The 20,469-nt window shown below is 49.0% G+C and overlaps 2 protein-coding genes across 3 annotated transcripts in view; both read left to right on the top strand.

Annotated features, from left to right (window-relative positions):
* The window catches only part of LOC142576463 (sulfotransferase 1B1-like), a 108,495-nt gene that overhangs the window by 84,206 nt on the left and 3,820 nt on the right, over positions 1-20,469 (top strand). The gene's annotated exons all lie outside the window — the stretch shown is intronic.
* The window catches only part of LOC142576461 (3-beta-hydroxysteroid sulfotransferase-like), a 44,128-nt gene continuing 24,815 nt past the window's right edge, over positions 1,157-20,469 (top strand). For both annotated transcript variants that reach the window (XM_075686599.1, XM_075686600.1), the window contains exon 1: positions 1,157-1,311. The gene's annotated coding sequence lies outside the window, so the exon portion shown is untranslated. The remainder of the gene's footprint in view (positions 1,312-20,469) is intronic.

The following is a 20,469-nucleotide window of genomic DNA, read 5'->3' on the forward strand; positions in this document are numbered from 1 at the left end:
ATGAGTGGAAGGCTTAATCAAAAGTGGTAAATCCTCGCCTGAGATGGCCGCATCAGTGTCATATCTGAGGCCTGTAGTAGCCTATTTTCCCAGCGGGAAGATGGTACGAAAATTCATGCCACCGAGGACAGTGACAGCTCGCAGAGAATCTAACACCGACGCTTGACGTCCTCAATGCCATTTGGCAATAGTCTCTCAAGTTCAACCGACGCAACTTGCCTGTTGAGGAGCCTCATGTTGTCGGAGGGTAGCACAGAAAGGATGGTGTACTTCGGCGAACTCTGCGGAGTCCTCATAGTAGATGTGTCCACAGAGGCGCTGAGCATTCACCGCTTTGCTTTCTAACTCAGGACAGTCACGTAGTCGTCGTCGGAGCAGTCGTCGCCCTCGGTCGAGTCTATCAGGGTGGGTAGCCTCACTGACGCTCGAGAGGCAGTTCCGCTTCCTTGAGGCTGTCGACGCGGGCGCCGTTAAATCAGGTGGGAGTACGGCTGGCTCTACTTCAATTTCCGTCGAGCCAAGAACAGTGTTCGCCGAAAGAAAGCGAGAATCCCCAGAAAATCCTGGTGACGGAGAATAAACACTCAGCAATAGGATCACTTCGTCGTCTTTCCCCAACCTTTATACCACAGATAATATAGAGGCATTCTAGATAAACAGTAGAAGCACAAATTGCGTCAGCTGCCCATCTGTTTCCATGTAAAAAAAAATCCTGTACCTTCCGTTGTAGCGACTTGTGACATAATTTTGCTGGAATACAATCTGTGTTGTGTAGGTTTTTCCGTCGTGTTGAGCAGTGGTACATATGTACCCAGCACGTGAAATATAACATCCCTTATTATCATATTATTACCACCACGTCTTCCTCTCCTCTATCGTTCTGCGGGCCTTGTTTATGCCTTACCTCATATAACGAAAGAAATGAGTTCAGGTGCTGGGCAACGGCTCAGTGACCACGATGCCTTTATCTGCCGCGTTATCACGACAACACTCGCGCCAAAACGACACAACAGAGGAAAGGTCGTTCTAATTGTTCTGCAACAGTGATAAGAAATTCCAGCTTCCAATGCTTGCAGAAAACCGGTCAGAGCTCAAGCACTAATTGGCGATAAGTGTCACAATCGGTCCCTGCGTTGATTCCAGCGAAATAAAAAAAAGTGTGCGTGTACACCACCGCTTCCCAGCTTGGCCACACGCGGATGACGTCATTCGTTGGAAATCTCAAGGCAGAGTGACGCTACGCCACCATTCCTTCGCTAGTACAGCCAAGGGCCGAAGCACATTTCTGTCACTCGCGCTCGCAAAGAACAGGTGAGCAGTCGTTGCAAGCTTTACCATGAGAATACCAGGGAGATAGCAGAACTCTTATTGCGGTAGTGCATATTCTACGAGTTAATTCCATATTTCTTTCATTGGGTATATTTTTTCTCGCTTTCTCTTTGTCTAGGTGTTGCTCTAGATTTGTGCTTAAGTTCTTCGTTGAGGATTTCCGTGGCTCTTGATTCTAACAATAATAAATAGTACTTCGTGCTGCAGTTAGTTCTCAATGGTTCCAGCACAATCTTTTTTTACTTATATGCTACCGTATTAGCATCAGAAGCAGCATGTTTTCTGTAAGCCGAGAAATCGTTCCACCTGATAACATACTCTCCGACAACTATGCATTAGCACGGCTATGAGTTTGATCATTCATTGCTTGATATTTCGAACAAGCGCATGCTCTGTTGTTGCCTCTCCAACGAATTTCTCGCTACATCTGGCGGATATTTAGCGCGCTTTACGACAAGACGCGTTTAACAGACATCATGCTTTTTTTTTACTTATCGCCTCTTAGTGCCATGAGCATGCCGTGAAGCTCTTAATGCTTGCGCAGCACGGTTCACCGGTTCACCTCCTCAGACGGCCGGGGATGAAATTCAAGATAAATCAGAAAAAAATAGAAAGAACTAGTAAAGTAGAAAATTCATGCGTTTCAATATAGATAGGACAACAGAGCAAATTGTTTGTTGCAAGTTTAGTTACTGATGTGTCTAGGATAAATCGAATGAATTATAAATCACTGATTACCGCACACCAAATAACGAAATCGTAGATTTTAGACACTCGCCACATGAGCACGACTTTGGCGAGATTCCTGCAAACGCGGAAGCAGAAAGCGGAAGTAATGACGTCGATGAACACGTCACACGCAATAAGGTGGCATGGTATTTAAGCGGCTGATTATTAGAAAACATTTGCCTGGCATGACTGAACATCTGTCTAGAAGAGCGTTTGTGACGTCACTCCCTCCTATCCCACTTCTCTGCCGGCTCTCCCCTGCTCGCTCGCTAACTAGCTCGCAACAGCTGCGCGCGTGCGCTCATAGCATGCTCCGACGTCAGCACCGAAGAGATCGTGTAAGCTGCGCCTCGGTGCGCCGCTTGCTACGGGGCTACGCACTGCCAGGTGGTGCCTGCTGCGCTTCCTCCTTGCCCTCCATCGCTTCTTGCTCGCACATCGTGCCAGGGGAAAGACGTTCGCTTGCGAATGCCACTAACACCTAAGGGAAAAATTAGGGTCGCCTACCATTTTTTTAAAGAGATTAATAAGAAAAAATTTGGGGGTGCCTAAACTTCGCCGTGAAGAGCGTAACGCGGTAGCATTCAAAGATCCCTGGCTGCTTCTCACGCTTCCCGGCAACTGGGACGCATGTAACCGTAATGCTCACTGATAAACTTTGGCCGCGAACGCTATGCACAAAGGCGGGCTTTGTGGTAGAAACGCGGCCTCTTGCGTGGGCCGCGATGCCATGCAAGCGAGCGCCAGCTGGAGGTACTGCAAGGAACCGGGCTTGGCGCTTCGTGGCGCGGGCGCGCGCAAATGGACGATGCCGCGGCCGGTCTGTGTGGGTCAAGAGGTTTCTTTGAGTTTTCGCGTAACATAATTATGTTTTGTCGTACAGTCAAATTACAATACAAGAGCTATCAAGTGTTTATGTGGTTTGTAAATCGTAGTTTACGATCTTTCCCCGTATTTTAGTTTGAGAAATGTGATTCAGTAAATCCCTTGCGTCATATGGAGGACCTGGGTACGGGTGATACGAAAATATCTTCGCCGAAACGACGTCCGACGCCGGATGCCGTCGCGGGACGCCGACACCGGATTTTCTGCGGCACGGTCTTTTTAACGCTATCGCAATAATATTTAGTAAACCTTGGCGGGTTTTAAGTCTTATTTTGATTGCATATTTCGCTATAGTGGAATAGTTAAAATGATTATCTTCATGTAAACGCCTTCGCAACGCATATAAAATTTTTCTCTGGCGAGGTTATTCTGCCTGCTGGTAACTCTCCCAGACATCCCTTATTCAAATTTTTGAAAGGCAGAAAAAGGCACAGAAAAGTTTTTTCCCGTCCGTGTGAAAAAGTACCTTCGGTTTAACTCTCCTATATTCATAGCCTCGAATACAAATTATTATTACAGGTCCCCGAACAATGCCTGATTCAATATACCTGATCTTTTTATTTCTTTTCTGAAATTCTTGATGGCAAATTTTTACCGCGTATACGTACAAAAATGTTTGCCCAATTCTAGCATATTTCATTGGCACCATAGCACAATCGTTGCAAGAAACATGACGCCATTATGGTGCTCCTGCCCTTAATTAGCCATTACCCAACCCCGGTCTTTCGTCGGTTCTCTCGCGCCAACGTACCGAAAATGGATAACCATCAGATGTTCACACAACGCCGTGAATCATTTCTGTCTTCGGTTGTCCACAAGTAACACGCTAAAATGAATATTGATTGCGTTCCAGATGTAATTACAAGTCACAGCCATCTATATCTGTATAACATGGACACACATGGTGTCCTTAGTGTTCGCCATAGCCTCCGTTCTCTTGGAGCCACAAGGGTCCAATATTGTCTTACCATGCCAAAAGAAAACCAACCCTTGTGGTATTTTGGTGCTTCAGCAATACGTGATGAGCCACCATGCATGTTGCACAGCAACGTAAAAAGCTATGACGCACTCAACTCGAACAACCCCTAAGAGAAGTTTTTATTTACTCGTGGACAGCGAACACTCGCATCAATGAGATACTGTTTCCTATCAAGTATGTGGCTCCTACTCTCTACAGGGGCGTGGCCAGAAAATTGGGTCGATTATTCCAATTTATAATCAATAAATTTCCGAGTTTCTAGGGACTTAAATTGTAGAACGTAAAATTATCTGTGAAAGTAAAATGAGTAAGGTCACATCGAATGAGTAATAATTATTTTAACATTATTTAACATGATATAAGCCATCCGGCGTGATGAAGGCCGTCTTCTCGCGGTCCATTTCATCAAATGAAATCTGCCAGTAACCGGATCGAAGATCGATGGACGAGAAGTATTTAGCTCCGTGCAAGCAGTCCAAGGCGCCATCGATGCGTGGTAGTGGGCAGACGTGTTTCGCATGATCTTGTTTAAGTGGCGATAATCGACGCAAGAACGCGCGGTACCATCATTCTTTTTCAGAAGGACGACAGGCGAAGCCCAAGGGCTAGCTGATGGCTCGATGACCCCTTAGCGGAGCATTTTATCCCCTTCTGATTCGATGACTCTATTTTCGGCATGCGTTACCGTTAGGGACGCCGATGAATAGGATTGTTGTCTCCAGTGTTTATACGTTGGTGAACAACAGATGCTTGGCCTAAAGGCATGTCGCCGCCATCAAAGATGTCACGGTAGGATTCAAGTAGGTGACGTATGTCGGTGGCCTATGCAGATGTGAGGTCAGGTGCAATCATTTTCGCGAAGTCATCTGTTAAGGAACCAGAGCTGCGAGCTGCAATCGGCGCTAATAAGCCACTCTCGGCATTCAGACCCTCAATGTCAAATTCGGAACCACTAGAAATGCTGGCCAAGAACATGCTGGCCGGAATCACTTGAGGGCACAGGCTGAAATTCAGAAGCGGTAGAACGACGTAGTATTACTGAGTCTCTTTGCTGCTATCGCCGTTGGGTTTTTACACGTAACACAAAGTGCCCACGTACGTCCGATACAGGGCAGCGCTACTCCCTTGCTCCCTGTACAGGAAACAAGTGGACTTCTGTCACCAATGCAACAGACTTGGACACAGAGGAGATGTATGTCCCAACCCTGACAACAAGATTTGTGCGGGATGTGGAACATCAAACCCAGATAAAGACCACAGGTGCCAACCTAAATGTCAGTTATGCGGCGAGGACCATCCGACCGCAGACAAGACGTGCAAAGCCAAATTCAAAAAGCCCTTCATCGTTAAACAGAGACAATGGCACAGACTGCAACGAGAACGACAAGAAGACCATGAAGACGCTATCTCAAGAGAAGACAAAGCAGAGTCTCGCGGAACGCCTGGCCTCCTAAACGCCAGGGAACGACGCTCCAGATCGAGAACAAGGTCTCCATCCACCACCAGATCCTTATCCCGGTCCGGCTTCAGGACACCGGGCACACGATCCAGATCCAGGTCCAGAACTAGGACATCCTCTTCAGCAAACCAGACTAACACGGTGAGCTGGGCAGACGTGGTCGACGGCGTGCGCCCGGGGGCTGGTGGGGAGACTGCCATTAATAACGAGATCAAGCAACTAAAACACGAGAACGCGCAGTTGAGGATTTTGCTAGCACGTATGAGCGATGAAATCAAAATTCTCAAGGAAGGAAAAAACCAAATAAATCCGGTAACTTCCACTCCACACGCGAGCACGAAAGAGCCATTTGAAATCCCGGACAATAAGATGGACGAAGGGGATGAGCCCCCTCCACTCAAACGCAAGGCCCAAGCCATCAGTGATAAACAAGATAACGCAGTGGTAGATAAAGCATTAGCCGATATTCAAAAGAGCCTAGCAGAAATACAAAAGTCAAATGAAAAACGGGACGCAATGATGACTGAAATGGCTAAGGCAATAGCAGCAATTATGAGTAGATTAGACATCCTAGAGGCAAACCAGTCACCAGGTAATGGACTCCCCTCTGTTGCGTCAGAAGCACCACAATCCTTACCCACTTCACAACCACCTAATTATATAAGATCAGCTTCTCTCCAACCTCCCGTCTCCCTCCCATGGTCGCACCCGAAATGAGGCGCGCTAAAGAGGGGTTCAGGATATGGCAGTGGAATTGTAGAAGTTACGAAAACAAAAAGTCAGTTTTGCAGCAGTATTTGAAAGACAAGGATACACCGGACGTCATTATTCTGCAGGAAACACACGGGATTGCAAAGCTAGCAGGATACAGATCTTTTGGCTATGCCGAAGGGGACACCAGGGCATTAACTACGCTGGTAAAAAGAAACATAACTTGCATGCAGCACAACACAGGCATAACGCACATTGACAATATTCTATTGGAACTGATCCCACAAAAAAAGACAGGACGTAGCTTATTTATTCTCAACATTTATAGTAACCCCATGCTACATAAACACAAATTCAAGAACCTATTCCAGAAAACACTCAGACTTGCTGGAGAAAATCCGGTAGTTATAGGAGGAGACTTTAATGCCCCACACACCACGTGGGGATACTTATATACCAGAGCAAAAGGAAGGGACTTATGGAACGACTCGCAAGAATTAGGCCTCACGCTTGTCACAGACCCCGCCACTCCAACCAGAGCAGGCACGGCGCTAAACAGGGACACAACCCCAGACCTAACCTTTACCAAGAATATTGAAAAGGCGACGTGGCACAACACACTGGACGATTTGGGTAGTGACCACCGCATATTGGAGTTACACGTCAGAGAAGGGCCGAATAGACCCAAGGAACGACAGATCAAATTAGTAGACTGGGACCTATTTCGTAGAACGCGAGAGAAGACACATCAACGATCAATCGCAGACATAGAACAATGGACTAAGGAGCTCAGTGATGACGTCAAAGCTGCCACAAAAATAGCACCACCTGAATCTAACTTGGATAAATGCGACAGCAGACTTCTCCACATGTGGGAAGCTAAGCAGTCGCTTCAGAATAGACTTAGCGGTCAGAAGCATAACAGAAAGTTAAGAAAGCGCATAGCACTCCTCAACAAAAAAATAGAAGAACATGCTAAGCAATTGACCAAGCAACAATGGGACGAGATATGTAATTCCATGGACGGACAATTAAGCACCGGCAAAACCTGGCACATGCTCAGGTTCCTGCTTGACCATGACAATAACAAGAAAAATCACATGCAAGCCATTAATAAGTTAATACACGCATATGAGGGTACAGAAGAGGAATTTCTCAATGAATTGCAGCAGAAATACTTAACACAGGCACCCCCTTGCATCTATCCTAGCTACAACGGGAATACAAACGCAAAATTAGACGAGGAACTCACGGAGGCAGAAATCCGCGCGGCCCTACAAAAGTTAAACACCAAATCCGCCCCAGGCCCGGACGGTATAACCAACAAGACTCTCAAGAACCTGGATGATGAATCGATAGCCAAACTAACAGAATACATAAACGAGTGTTGGGTAAAAGGAGAAGTGCCAGCTCAATGGAAGAAAGCGACGATAACGCTTATTCCGAAACCTGGTAAGAAGCTTGAGATAGACAACCTCAGACCAATCTCCCTAACATCCTGCGTCGGAAAATTAATGGAACATGTAATTTTAAACAGAGTAGACAACTTCTTAGAGGATAATACCATATACCCGGATACAATGATAGGATTTCGCAAAAATCTTTCGACACAAAATGCGATGCTCCAACTTAAGCATCAGATAATCGATTATAACACGCGCTCGACAAGGGCCATCTTGGGCCTTGATCTTAAAAAAGCTTTCGATAATGCCAACCACGCAACCATATTGGAAAACATCGAACGAATAGGACTAGGGCAACGGACGTATAACTACATCAAGAGCTTCCTATCAAATAGGAAAGCAGTCATCTCCGTCGGAGGGCTCAAGTCGCCCGAGATCGACATAGGAGGGGCCGGCACGCCGCGAGGCGCTGTCATCTCGCCGATGCTGTTTAATCTCGTCTTGATGGGACTCCCCGAAAAATTAAATCACATAGAGTCCCTGAATCACACAATCTACGCGGACGATATTACTATCTGGACCTGTGATGGCAGCGACGGATCAATAGAACAACGACTCCAGACAGCAATTAACACAGTAGAGGAACACCTCATAGGAACAGGCCTCACATGCTCTGCAGAGAAATCTGAACTTCTATTGTACCGCCCCACACTTAGAGGCAGGCCTCCCAAAGGATACGACAGAAACAAGGCTCATGAGGAAATCAAGCTACACACCAAGAACGGGCGGAATATCCCAATAGTCAACCAGCTCAAAGTGCTGGGTCTGGTAATCGAGAACAAAGGCACAAATACGGAAACCGTAAAGAAGTTAGACACAAAGGTAACAAACACCATGAGATTAATCAAACGAATTACTAACAAGCACCAAGGTATGAAGGAAGAAAGTATCATACGGCTGATACAATCATTCGTAATCAGTCAGATCACATACATAGCAGCCTTCCACAATTGGTTTGCAGCTGAAAAGCGTAAAATTAACAACATGATAAAAAAGGCATACAAACTAGCGCTAGGGGTTCCCATCAGTACGAGCACGGATCTCTTGCTAAAGTTAGGACTCCACAACACACTGGACGAACTCATAGAAGCACAACAAACATCTCAAGCAGAGCGACTAACCAAAACCAAAACGGGACGGCATATACTAAGCAAACTAGGAATGAATTATCACAATCTATACGGGGAAAAGAGCACGATAACGAGAGAAATTCGTGACAAACTCCTAGTACCAAATATACCCAAGAACATGCATCCAGGTTACAATGACGGCAGACGCAAGAGTAGAGCAGAGAAAATTATCCGAAGCTTTGGGTCAGACGACAGAGCAACCTTCGTAGACGCGGCTGAATACCCAGACAGAAATAGCTATGTAGCAGTAATCGTAGATCACACCCAAAAACCCCTTACAAGCGTATCAGTTAATACCAAACATTCCGAGACCGCAGAGGAGGTAGCCATTGCACTAGCATTGGTCTCCACGAATGCTCAGTACATCATTAGCGATTCTCAAGCGGCCATTAGAAATTATGCAAAGGGTAGGATCTCTCCTGAGGCATGGCACATCATCATAGTCAATGAAGCAAAGTTCTCCAATGCAGAGAAGAACGGCAGGCAATTGATCTGGTTCCCAGCGCATACGACTCCAGACATTCCCGCAGTCAACCTCAACGAGGTAGCACACCGCGAAGCTCGAGGTCTTACTCGCCGAGCTGAGCAAAGAGTGACTTCCATCGGTCAGGAGAACGCGGAGGAGGAAATCTGGAGAGAAAAATATGTATTAACAAGATTTAGTGATATTACCAAATTCTATCAAAATCGGAGGCGGGTATTACCACCGCCTCACACTAAACTGAACAGAGCTGAGTCCGTTACTTGGAGGCGACTACAAACAGAAACTTATACGAGTCCCGTGCAACTAAAAACTTTCTACCCCGATATATACGAGAGCGATATGTGCGAGCTATGCAAGTCTGTTAGAGCCACCCTTCAACACATGCTGTGGGGATGTGAAATATACCAAAATAAAATGGCAGTCTCCCCAGAAAATCTACGGTCGCGGTGGTCGGCCGTGCTGCTCAGCTCAGAACTCCAAGACCAACTTTGGGCCGTCCAGCGAGCCAAGGAAGCCGCACCGGAGCAGCAGCTCCCAGTGGCCATCTAGGCGGCCCCAGGCCCGGGCCTCCCAATCGCCGGATTCCAAATAAAGTTATCACACACACACACACACACACACACACACACAGAACGACGTTGTTATTAGTAACCATAACCAACGTATGCGAAACAGCAACGTTCCGGTTCAAAAGCATGTTGATGATGGAGCGAAGCACATATTCACCGTCAGGAACCTGTGGCTGGACGGTCAAAGTGACGTAAGTAACTGCTTCGGGTGACGAGCGCACATCGTGAAGCGAGCGCAAGTGCTGTGGGGCGGTGCTCGGAGCATCGGCTAGTTGAGGCAGTTCCAACTAAAGAACGCCGGTCGCGCAGTCGATAGGAGCAGAATGAGTGCATGGAAAGTCCAATCCAAGGATAACGTCGTGATGGCAGTTGTCGATCACAGCAAAGAGAACAGAAATAGGGCGGCCGGCTATAATTCAACGCGCAGTACACATTCCAAGAACAACCAGCACGCCACCGTCGGCCACCCGAAGCACTCGGGCACCTGCTGGGTTGAGGACCTTCTTTAAACGTCTACGTAGGCTAGCACTCATCACAGATACGTGGATTCCAGTGTCGACGAGAGTCTTGGACAGGTATGCCGTCTATTTTAACGTCTGTTACACGTCTTGTGGGAAGAGACAGAGGATTTGCTGCGTTAGTAGGCAATGGAGCACCACCTCCGAGGGCTGCATTTCTTGGTTTTCCGATAGGGTGCGGCCAAATGCCACAGGAGACGAAAGGCGACGTGGCTGCGGCGAACGGGAAGATGGGCGACGTGTTTGTGGTGAACGAAACTGGTGTCCGCGTGGTGATGGTGAGCGAATGTACCATGTGTTCCTAGAAGAGTTGTCGGCGCTGTTAGACTCGGCGGTGGGCGAAACATTGCGGGCATTTGCATCAAAACGACTCAGGTTGGTCGGCGTGTGAGGTGTTGAGGGCCACAAGTTGCGACAGTATCGGGCGATATGACCAGTGCGGCGACAGCTGAAACAGATCGGCTCGTCGTGCACAGTTAATTCTCCACTCAGTCAGAAGCGTCGGGGTGCAGCGAAAATAGTGGAAGGGCGTTCGTTAGCTCAGGAATTGGTGACAGCGCATACAGAATGTAAACCAATTTTCTCAAGTTCCTGGCGAATGATGGCTTGTACGAGAAGAACGGAAGAAGTGGTAGCATCAGCGCTACGCGAACAGAAAGCTGCGGTGTCATCGCACCCAGTTCACGTCGAACGATTCGCACTACGTCCTCTGATGGCGACTCATGCTGCTCTACGGGTTGACCTTCACACGTCTACGTAGCGGCAGTATTGGGAAGTATGGCGAATGGGTGCAACACGCGTCGGCTTTTGGCCTGCTCGAATTGTCGGCACACATTATTGATAGCGTCAACTGTAGAGCAGCTTTTGCACATGAGCAGATTAAAGGCGTCGTCAGCATACCCTTAAGCACGTGCCCGACCTTCTCACCTTCTGTCACGTTGTGATCGGCTTTACGATAAAGTGCCAGCACGTACTGCACGTACGAGACGTAGAACTCCGCGGGGGATTGGGCACGGGAGGCCTGTTGCTACTTTGCGGCAATTTTACGGCCGGCTGGTTTGTCAAACAACTCTGTCAACGTCTGTTTGCATTGGTCCCATCTGGTTAGCTCCTCTTAGTGGTTTTTGTACCACACCTTTGCCGTGCCTCTTAGTCAGAACAACAGGTTAGCTAGCATTAGTGTTCGGTCCCATCAGTTGATTCCACTCACGCGTTCGTACACAGCCACCCACTCTTCGAGGTCGGCGCCATCGGTCCCGCAGAAAGTTCCAGGATCCTTGGGTTGCACAACCACAACCGAAGGTGACAGCGACGCAGCTGGCGACGGTGACGTTGGAGGCAGCAACGACATTGATCCCGTGTGGTCCCCGCCATTCATGGTGCCGACGGTGATGCAACTTCTACTGTCGAGTTCCGTTTCCAGCCGTGGTACCCCACACTTCCCACCAATATGTTACGCGGATGTTGCGAGTATAGAAAGACTATATTTACTATATATATACAGGCTGAGTCCGAGTAGTTAAAATGGCTGACCACCAACAACAAGCAGAAGCCAGCGTCTCCCATCCTTCTTCATCCTGTCTCTTCTTCCATCTTTCCGTAACAATACCACAGCCGCTAAGCCACCACGGCAGGTTAAATAAAAGAATAACAGGTTTTGTTAAGTCGAGTAAGTCTTCGAAAACGTATTTCCAATTTTTCTACTGTCTTTTGTTTAAGAAAAACATTGATAATATAGAAGGAAGTGATGGATTGTTTCTTCCTCAATACAAAAGGAGCAGAGAGGGGAGGGCACCAAACCCGACCTGCGTAAGTAAAGCTCAGGGAGGGAAGGCGGCAAAGCAATTTTGTGAGGGAGGGAGACCTGGAGCACCTTTGTGCTCCGAGAATAACTAGGCCAAGGAAACGCTAGGTGCCTATTATCTTGAGAAGCAGTGAGTACTGCGTCTAATAAGGCTTTCATAATTCATCGTATCCGAAATCTAGCCGCCGTGATCTGTGCCGTCACTGGTAGAATAGGAAGGACTGGGCGGAAAAGTGACGTCTTAGCCAGTGAATCCGCAATTTCATAAAAAAAAAGCCTTTATGACCTGGTACCCGAACCAAATGAACACATTGCAGATGGGCAGGAACTAGCGAGTGAGAGTTTTAGCATAGATGAATCACTAGACGCGGTAAGACTAGAGCACACAGTCAGTAACAGTAGCAGCTGTTGTAGTCTTTTGGTCTAATTTACGTAAAGCTAGAATAACTGCTACAAGCTCAGCCAGAAAAATAGGCACGGAATCAGGCAACCTGATTTCGTGCCATCGAGTGCAGGGCAAAATATTCGAATGCAAGCTTTTTCCTCGCCCTGCGATGCATCTGTCGCAATGATCACGTTTGTTGCTATTGTGTTGAGATGGTCCTGTAATATGCCGTTACAGATGACATATGGTAGCACATACGCATAGTTTAGAAAAACGTAACTGAATGCAATTTCCGGGGATTTTAATGCCTATTGCTTGGAAGCATATCGCGAATCTGTACATCTAGTGGCTCAAGTATTGTTTGCACAAATATAACATGTAGTGTCTTAAACCTGGGCCAATGAACGGGAAATAAAACATTCTGGATCGGAGGAGGAGGAGGAATAAACTTTATTAGTTGAAATGAGCCGACGGTAAAATCGTCCGAGGTGGGCGGCGTCCCTAGTCCAGGATGCCGTGGGCTTGAGCTGATAGCTTGGCCCTGCTCACCAGGCGATGCTGGTCTTCAGGGCTCGAGCTTATCAGTTGGGCCTCCCACTGCTCGACGGTTGGTCCGGTGATGGGCGGTGTCGATGGATTTTGTTGACATTCCCATACCATGTGGTAGAGGGTATTAAGCGTAGAGCAGAAGGCGCATTTGTGAGTATAGGTCGTAGGGTACATTGCGTGTAGCAGGGTGCCGTGCGGGAATGTGCCGGTCTGTAGTTTTCGGAAGATCACCGCCTCTTCTCTTGTCAGCTGGGGATGCGGAGGTGGATAGATCCTTCTACCCAGTCTGTAGTGGCTCAGGATATCGGAGTATCTTTTCGGGACGCTATCTTGTTGGTCTACCGGTGCTCGTGAAGCTGGTGGGATAGCCCGGAGAATGTGATCTCGGGCAGCGGCATTAGCCGCTACATTACCCGCCAGGGACTCGTGTCCCGGGGCCCAGACAATGTACACCTCTGGAAAATTGTCTCGCTTTTCGAGGATGCTCAGGGCTTGTTTGGAAATGCGGCCCTTTTGGTAATTTCTACATGCTGTTTGTGAGTCGGTGATGATCGTGATTAGATCTTCCTCTCGCTGGCCCGTAGTGGCCGCCAGGGCTATCGCCGTTTCTTCCGCGCAGTCGATGTCTGGAGTGCTTACCGAGGCCGCTGCTACCTCTTGTCCTTGGCCGTTGATCATGCTGATAGCGTGGGCCGCTCTGTTCTTGTACTTCGCCGCGTCGGTGTATCGGACTTCTCCTTGTTTTGGTCCTTCGTAGGCCTTACGCAGAGCTTTCACTCTCGCTCGCCTCCTTTCCCTGTGGTATTCAGGGTGCATGTTTCTCGGGATGCTGGCCACCGTGATCTTCTCCCTCAGGGATAGAGGAACCCGCTGTTTTCTGGACTCATATTCGACTGGGTAGCCCAGTCTTATTAGCGTGTCCCTACCCGTGCTGGTGAGCTTGAGTCGCTCTATCTGGCTCGTCTTGTGGGCCTCTACTAGTTCCTCCCAAGTATTGTGGATGCCCAGGCTGAGTAGCTTCTCCGTCGACGTCGTCGGTGGAAGCCCCAGTGCCAGCTTGTAGGTCTTTCGTATTAGGGTGTTCAATTTGTCTCTCTCGCTGTTCTTGAGACCCAGGTACGGGGTGCCGTAAGTGACTCTAATAATAATAATATTTGGGGTTTTACGTGCCAAAACCACTTTCTGATTATGAGGCACGCCGTAGTGGAGGACTCCGGAAATTTTGACCACCTGGGGTTCTTTAACGTGCACCTAAATCTAAGCACACGGGTGTTTTCGCATTTCGCCCCCATCGAAATACGGCCGCCGTGGCCGGGATTCGATCCCGCGACCTCGTGCTCAGCAGCCCAACACCATAGCCACTGAGCAACCACGGCGGGTGTAAGTGACTCTGCTGATTACCAGGGCTTGTATTAATCTGATTGTGTCCTGCTCTTTCAGGCCGTGCTTTTTGTTTGTCACTCTTCGCACCAAGTGCGCGACTTGGGTAACTGTCGCTTGCAGTTTTTTAATGGCGGCGAGACCGGCACCGTCCTTCTGGAGAGTGAGGCCCAGAATACAGAGTGTGTCTACCTTGGGTATGTTGACTCCATTTAGTGTCAACGTTGGGTCAGGTGTCTCCTGCGGAGGCCGCCCTCTTGTCCTCTTTTTGAGGATCAGGAGCTCCGACTTTTCCGGCGCGCATGAAAGACCGCAGCGGTGCAGATAATGCTCGGTCCTGTCGATGGCTTCCTGCAGGGCGTCTTGTTGTTCGCCCGCCGATCCCGTGCACGTCCACATGGTCAGGTCGTCTGCATACATTGCTTGACGGATACCCCTGATGTTCTCCAAGAGGTTCGGCAATCCCCTCATCGCTATATTGAACAGCAACGGGGAGATCACCGACCCCTGGGGGGTTCCTTTCTGCGGTATTTGGAACTTCTCGGTCCTGAGATTCCCCAGGCCTATGGTCACCTTTCTACCCGTCAGGAAGTCCCGGACGTAGTTGTATGTCCGCCGTCCGCAGTTGGTATGTTGTAGGCTGTTTAGCACTGCTTCGTGTGAGACGTTGTCGAAGGCTCCCTTCACGTCGAGTGCCAGGATGGCACTCTTGTGGAATGTGCTGAGGCCGTCGATGACTTCTTCTTTCAGCTGAAGTAGAATGTCCTGGGTGGAGAGGTTAGGCCGGAAACCGAACATAGTGTTCGGCAGGTGCCCACCTTCTTCCAGATAGGGCGAGAGACGATTGTGGACCATGTGCTCGAAGAGTTTTCCCGCGCATGACGTGAGAGAGATCGGACGCAGGTTCTGTAGATTGATGGGCTTGCCGGGTTTCGGGATCATCGTTACGTCCGCGTGCTTCCATGAAGCCGGTATACTGCCGTTCTCCCAGCTTTCATTGATAAACTTTAGTAAACTCTCCGTTGCCCCGTCGTCCAGGTTACGGAGGGTCTTGTTGTTAATTTTATCCCTGCCGGGCGTCGTGTTTCTTGTGAGATTTCTTAAGGCTGCCACGATCTCCGACTTGGTGAAAGGTTGGTCTAAATCCGGATTGGGTTTTCCCTCGTACTCCGGGTGAATGACCGGCTGCGTCTTCCGTTGTTGCTCGTCTCCGATGTATTTCTCGGTGATGGCTTCGAGCGCTTCTTCTTCAGTTCCCTGGAAGTTGTGTATAAGTCTTTGTATGTGTTGCTCCGTGACAGTTTTTGATTCCGTCTTCGCGAGAAGGGTCTTTAGAATGGCCCAGGTCTTTCGGTTGCTGAGGGTTCCCTGTAACTGGTCGCACATTTGATTCCAGTTCTGACGTCCGAGTTTTTCAGCATACTCCTCCGCCTGCCGCGAGACTGCGGCAATGCGGATCTTGAGTTTGCGGTTTCTCTTCTGCTTCTTCCATCTCTTCAAAAGTCCTCGCCTGGCCTCCCAGAGGTGAAGTAGGTGTGGGTCGACTTCGGGATTGTCCGCAGTGAGTTGTATGGTCTTTGTGTACTTGGTAACCAAGTCCATCACGTTCTTGGTCCACTCCTCGATGTCCTCTAGCCTTCTGGGGTGTTCGTCTTTCCGGAAAGCAGGCCAGTCCGTAAGTTTGGCCTGACCTAATCTCACAGGGGCTTTGTGGTGCATGATTTCAGTCTGGATGATATGATGGTCGCTGCCCAGAGTCTCGTCCAGTCTCGACCACTCGACTTGCCTTAAGCCAGTGGAGAAGGTCAGGTCTGGGCTGGTGTCTCTGGAGACACTGTTGCCGATTCTAGTTGGTATTAGAGGATCGGTCCACAATGTCAGCTGGTGGTGTTGTGCCGCGTTGTGCACGTCCATACCCTTCTTGTTGGTTGATCGGTAGCCCCAAGCCACATGTGGAGCGTTAAAGTCACCCACCACGAGAAGTTTTTGACCGTTGGTGACTTTCTTCACTTCTCTCAGGAACTTGTCCAAGTCCTTTAGTGTGTCGCGCGGAGGACTGTATACATTCAGGATGTAGAGGCTCTGCAGGGTTTTCTTGGGAGGAACCAGCTCAATCAGAGTTTGTTCGATTCTGTGGTTGATTTGGTGCTGCTGCGTCGTGTAGTGCTTCTTGATGAGGACGGCGGTCCGGGTCCTTCCTTGGGCAATGTACGTTTTGTAGCCGCGCATCGTAATATTATTTGTTTCTGTTTCCTGTAACGCGATGACGTCAGGTTGGTGTAGGGTGCATAGGTGAAGTAAATTTTGCCGTTTCCGATTTATTCCTCTGCAATACCACTGCCAAATTTTGAGGGTTTCGGTCGCTTCTTTCTTCTTTGCTATCTTATTCGCCATCTTGGCTTCCCAGAGTCTCGTTCATCTGGGCTTCTCTGATGGGGTATTTTGGCTTTTTCCTTGCCTGCTCTTTTTCCCTTTCTAGAATGGAGATGCGTTGGTTGAGTTCGTTGCCCATCTGGGTGATCTCCTGGCGGAGCGTTTGTACGGCTGCTTGGACGGTGGCTGCCACAGATTTGCTTATGGTGTCGACGGCCTGAGCCAGTTCGGCTCGGAACTCATTTCTCAGTTCGGCCTTGTCTTCGGTTCGGGCCTTGTTCATCTTGTACTCTATTCCCGAATCGAGGTCCTCCATCGGGGGAGCATGTTCCCTCGGCGGCGTTGGTGTTGTGGTCAGTTTCTGCTGTTTTTGCAATTCGTCAATGAGATGTTGGAGCTTCCTCTCCAGGGCTTGTTCCCTGGCCTGAGCTCTTCTGTCGCGTTCCTCCTGGCGACCTTCTTGCTCTTCTAGACGTTTCATGAGCACTTCATTCCGCTTGATCAGGTCGGCGTTTTGCCTTCTAAGAGAGGAGATGGTTTCCTCGTATCTCGAATTTCGCTCTTGTGTCGGCTGTGAGGGAAATGAGTCGGTTGTCGACTTGGAACTGGCTATCACTTCCGCCCAGGTGATCTTCTGCTGTTGTTGCTGTGGCTTACGTGTTCCATATTGCGAGGAGCTTGAACTTGTCTCCCTTGTTATAGGTGGTTGTCGGCCTCTTGATTGACTTCTCTCCCTCATGTACAGGGGTGGGAGTCTTGGCTTGAGCCTTTTCTCGCACTCCTTGCTTGCCGTCTCGTGAGGTAGTCCACATAGTTTGCACTGCAACTGGCAATCATGATCTGCCTGTGGGTTCTGCACCCCGCACCGGTTGCAGATATGTTTGTCTGGGTTGGGGCATACGTCCTGCCGGTGGCCGATTTCTCCGCAGGCCTTGCAATACTGTACCGATCTGCGGTATGGGCGACAACGTGTGTACGAGCCGGCCACCTTCACATAGAAAGGGATGTGCGGACCTTCGAAGGTGATAACTGCTGAGGTGGATTTGCCGAGCATCCTCGCATGCAGGATGCCACAGTTGTTGGCTGCCAGTAGTTCCGCAAGTCGTTTCTCCGTCGTACACGCAGTGATACCGTGCACGACTCCACGTACTGTTCCTGGGAGCGGTTTGATGTACGGCGTCATCTCGTATGTGGCCGCCCCGAGTTCGATGCTGCTGATGGAACCGAGCTTCAGTGCGTAGTCCTCGTCTGCGGTGCTGGTAATTATCAGGTTCTGCTTCCACTGCGTTTGGATGGTTACGTTCGCGCAAAATTCTTTGAAAGGAGAACCACTTGCCCTTGCAAGTCCTTCGGCGATCTTCTCGTTCGGCCAGCTGGACAGTTTCATGCCGGTTCTTGGTCGGTATACCACCTTGTAATCATTCTCTGGCAGCGGCGGCGTCACCCGTCGCGGCGGTGGCTTGCCGTTGGTTCGGCTTCCCTGATCTTGCTGCCGTTGGTGGTTGCTGTTGGCTTGCATGCTTGCTTCCACTCTCGGGTTGCTCCTCGCGTTCAGTCCTCCTTGCTGGTTCTGGGGGTTTTCTTGCTTTCCTCCCTTTTGTATGCGGTCCTCGTTCAGCGCCTTCTTGTTTTTTCTTGCCTTGATTGCTTGGAACCATGGGCCAGCCTGACTCAGCGTCTTGCCGCTGTTCTCGTCGAATTCCATGTTGCTCTGGACCGCTGTGGAGTCTTGGCTATTGTTCTCTATGTCCATTTCGTGAGCACTGCCGTTCGTTTCCCCTGCCATTCTCGGTGCTCGCGAGGCCACGCGGGCCCGCTCCTGGGGCGCGTGCGGCGTTCGGAGAACGGTGTTCGAATATGTGTCGAGGTGCTCGTTGCTCGGTGTCTCAAGGTAAACAAATCCACTCACCGCGGTAATTCTGGCGACTTTCGATGCCGATTGCCTTGTCGAGTTCAATGACACAAAATCGTGAAGTTTGGTTAAGGTTAACTGCAATAACTCGCGATAAAAGCAGCAGCCCATGCGAAGCGCGTCCGCTCCACTCGGCCCCCTGGTGGCTAGCCTGGATCGGATGAATGAAAATTATTTGAGGACGGCCTAATTGTGGTTCATATAGTCTTAAGAAACTATGAACGGTCAGAAGATGAAATCGGCAGGAATGGGAAGCATTCTCGTTTCCAGGTATAATACGTCATTTTTAACGTATTTTGGACGTCCTAAGCACAAACGTAGTGCCTCTCGTTCTAATAAAAGCAGTGGCCGAAGCGTCTATAAAGGCACACCTCAGCCAAATTCTAATACCGGAAGAACAGACATAGTATATAACCTCGAAAGTAATTATCTTCGCATACGCTATCTTCGGTTGCTCAGCTATGGCAAAATTTAAATTGCACGAAATTCTTTTGCCGCAATATATGCAACATGGGGACGCCAGTTAAGAGTGCCGTTATAAATAACTTCAAGGTACTTGAGCAAAACATGAACAAGGTGAATGCAGGAGCCAACGTTTCGACAAGTGGACTTGTCCTGACATAAAAATTGTTACAGCGCAATCACATGCAACCACAAAGTATGAAGGACGGGACACAAGCGCTGACTGTGAACTAAATTTTATTGACGGAAGAGGAATGCCTTATATAAGGGGAAAGGCAGAAGTGAAGGGGCAAGGGAGTGATACAATCGGGGAAAAATGACAATGCGCATCGATGAACGAACGTGCCAGCAGTCAACGGAATCGGCGCAGAAAAAACAAGAAAACGAAAAAACTAGAAAAACACTAGCAAAAGGCGAGGGATACTAACATACATTGAAATCAGTAAGCAGTCGCTTCCAAAAAATGAAGCTATGCAGCAAAAAGTGATACAGAAGGGGTGCTTACGCACTTGCTGCCATATTTGTGTATGTGGAACGCTTCCAAAGTGACGCGCTCCGTCGCGTCGGCACCCTTGCTGAGAATCTTCGTCTCTCCCAAACGAGCCTCGCATCCTGCGCATTCAATTACGTGCGCGACCAAATGTGCGTACTTTTCCTTTAAGTTGCTTAAATTTCGGGCATGTTCCCCCAGGCGTTCATTAATGCAGCGGCCGGTTTGGCCGACATAAGCCTTTCCACACTTCAAGGGAATGGCGTAGACCACTCCTGTGGAACACTTGATGAACGGCTTTTCATGTTTTAGCTGACAACCTCTTTTTTTAGAGTTGCAGATGCGTGGGCATAACTGTGCCAGCTTGTTGGGTGCCGAAAAAACAACGGAAACCCCATGCCTGTTGGCTACCTTCTTGAAACTGTGGGAAGTCTTGTGCAGGTACGGCACAACCAAAGGCTTGTCGATCTTCCGACGGTCATCTTTTCCTCGTGTGCCCAGTTTTAGCTTCTGAAGGAGGGTCTCAGGCACTGCAATCAAGACCGAATGGGGGAACCCCGCTGCCAAAAGTCGGCTGGCCTGATTCTCAAAACTTTTCTGCATCAGGTGCGGGCACGACTTCTGAAGAGACGATTCCAAACAGTGCGATGCTATAGCTCTTTCTACAGTTTTGGAATGCGTTGAATCATATGATAACATATGGTATTTTTATGTCAAGTATGCACCAACTCGCCCAGAAAGAAGTTTTAATGAAGGACTTGTCTTCTTCAAGGCGACGTACGCTTTCCTCCCCACAGTATATATAGGTGGGGTTCTTCTAAAGGGGAGAGGGTGTGAGGCGGAAGGGTGCGGAAACGA

This window comes from Dermacentor variabilis, chromosome 3 (genome assembly GCF_050947875.1).
Source record: "Dermacentor variabilis isolate Ectoservices chromosome 3, ASM5094787v1, whole genome shotgun sequence".
In the NCBI taxonomy this organism is placed as follows: domain Eukaryota; kingdom Metazoa; phylum Arthropoda; class Arachnida; order Ixodida; family Ixodidae; genus Dermacentor; species Dermacentor variabilis.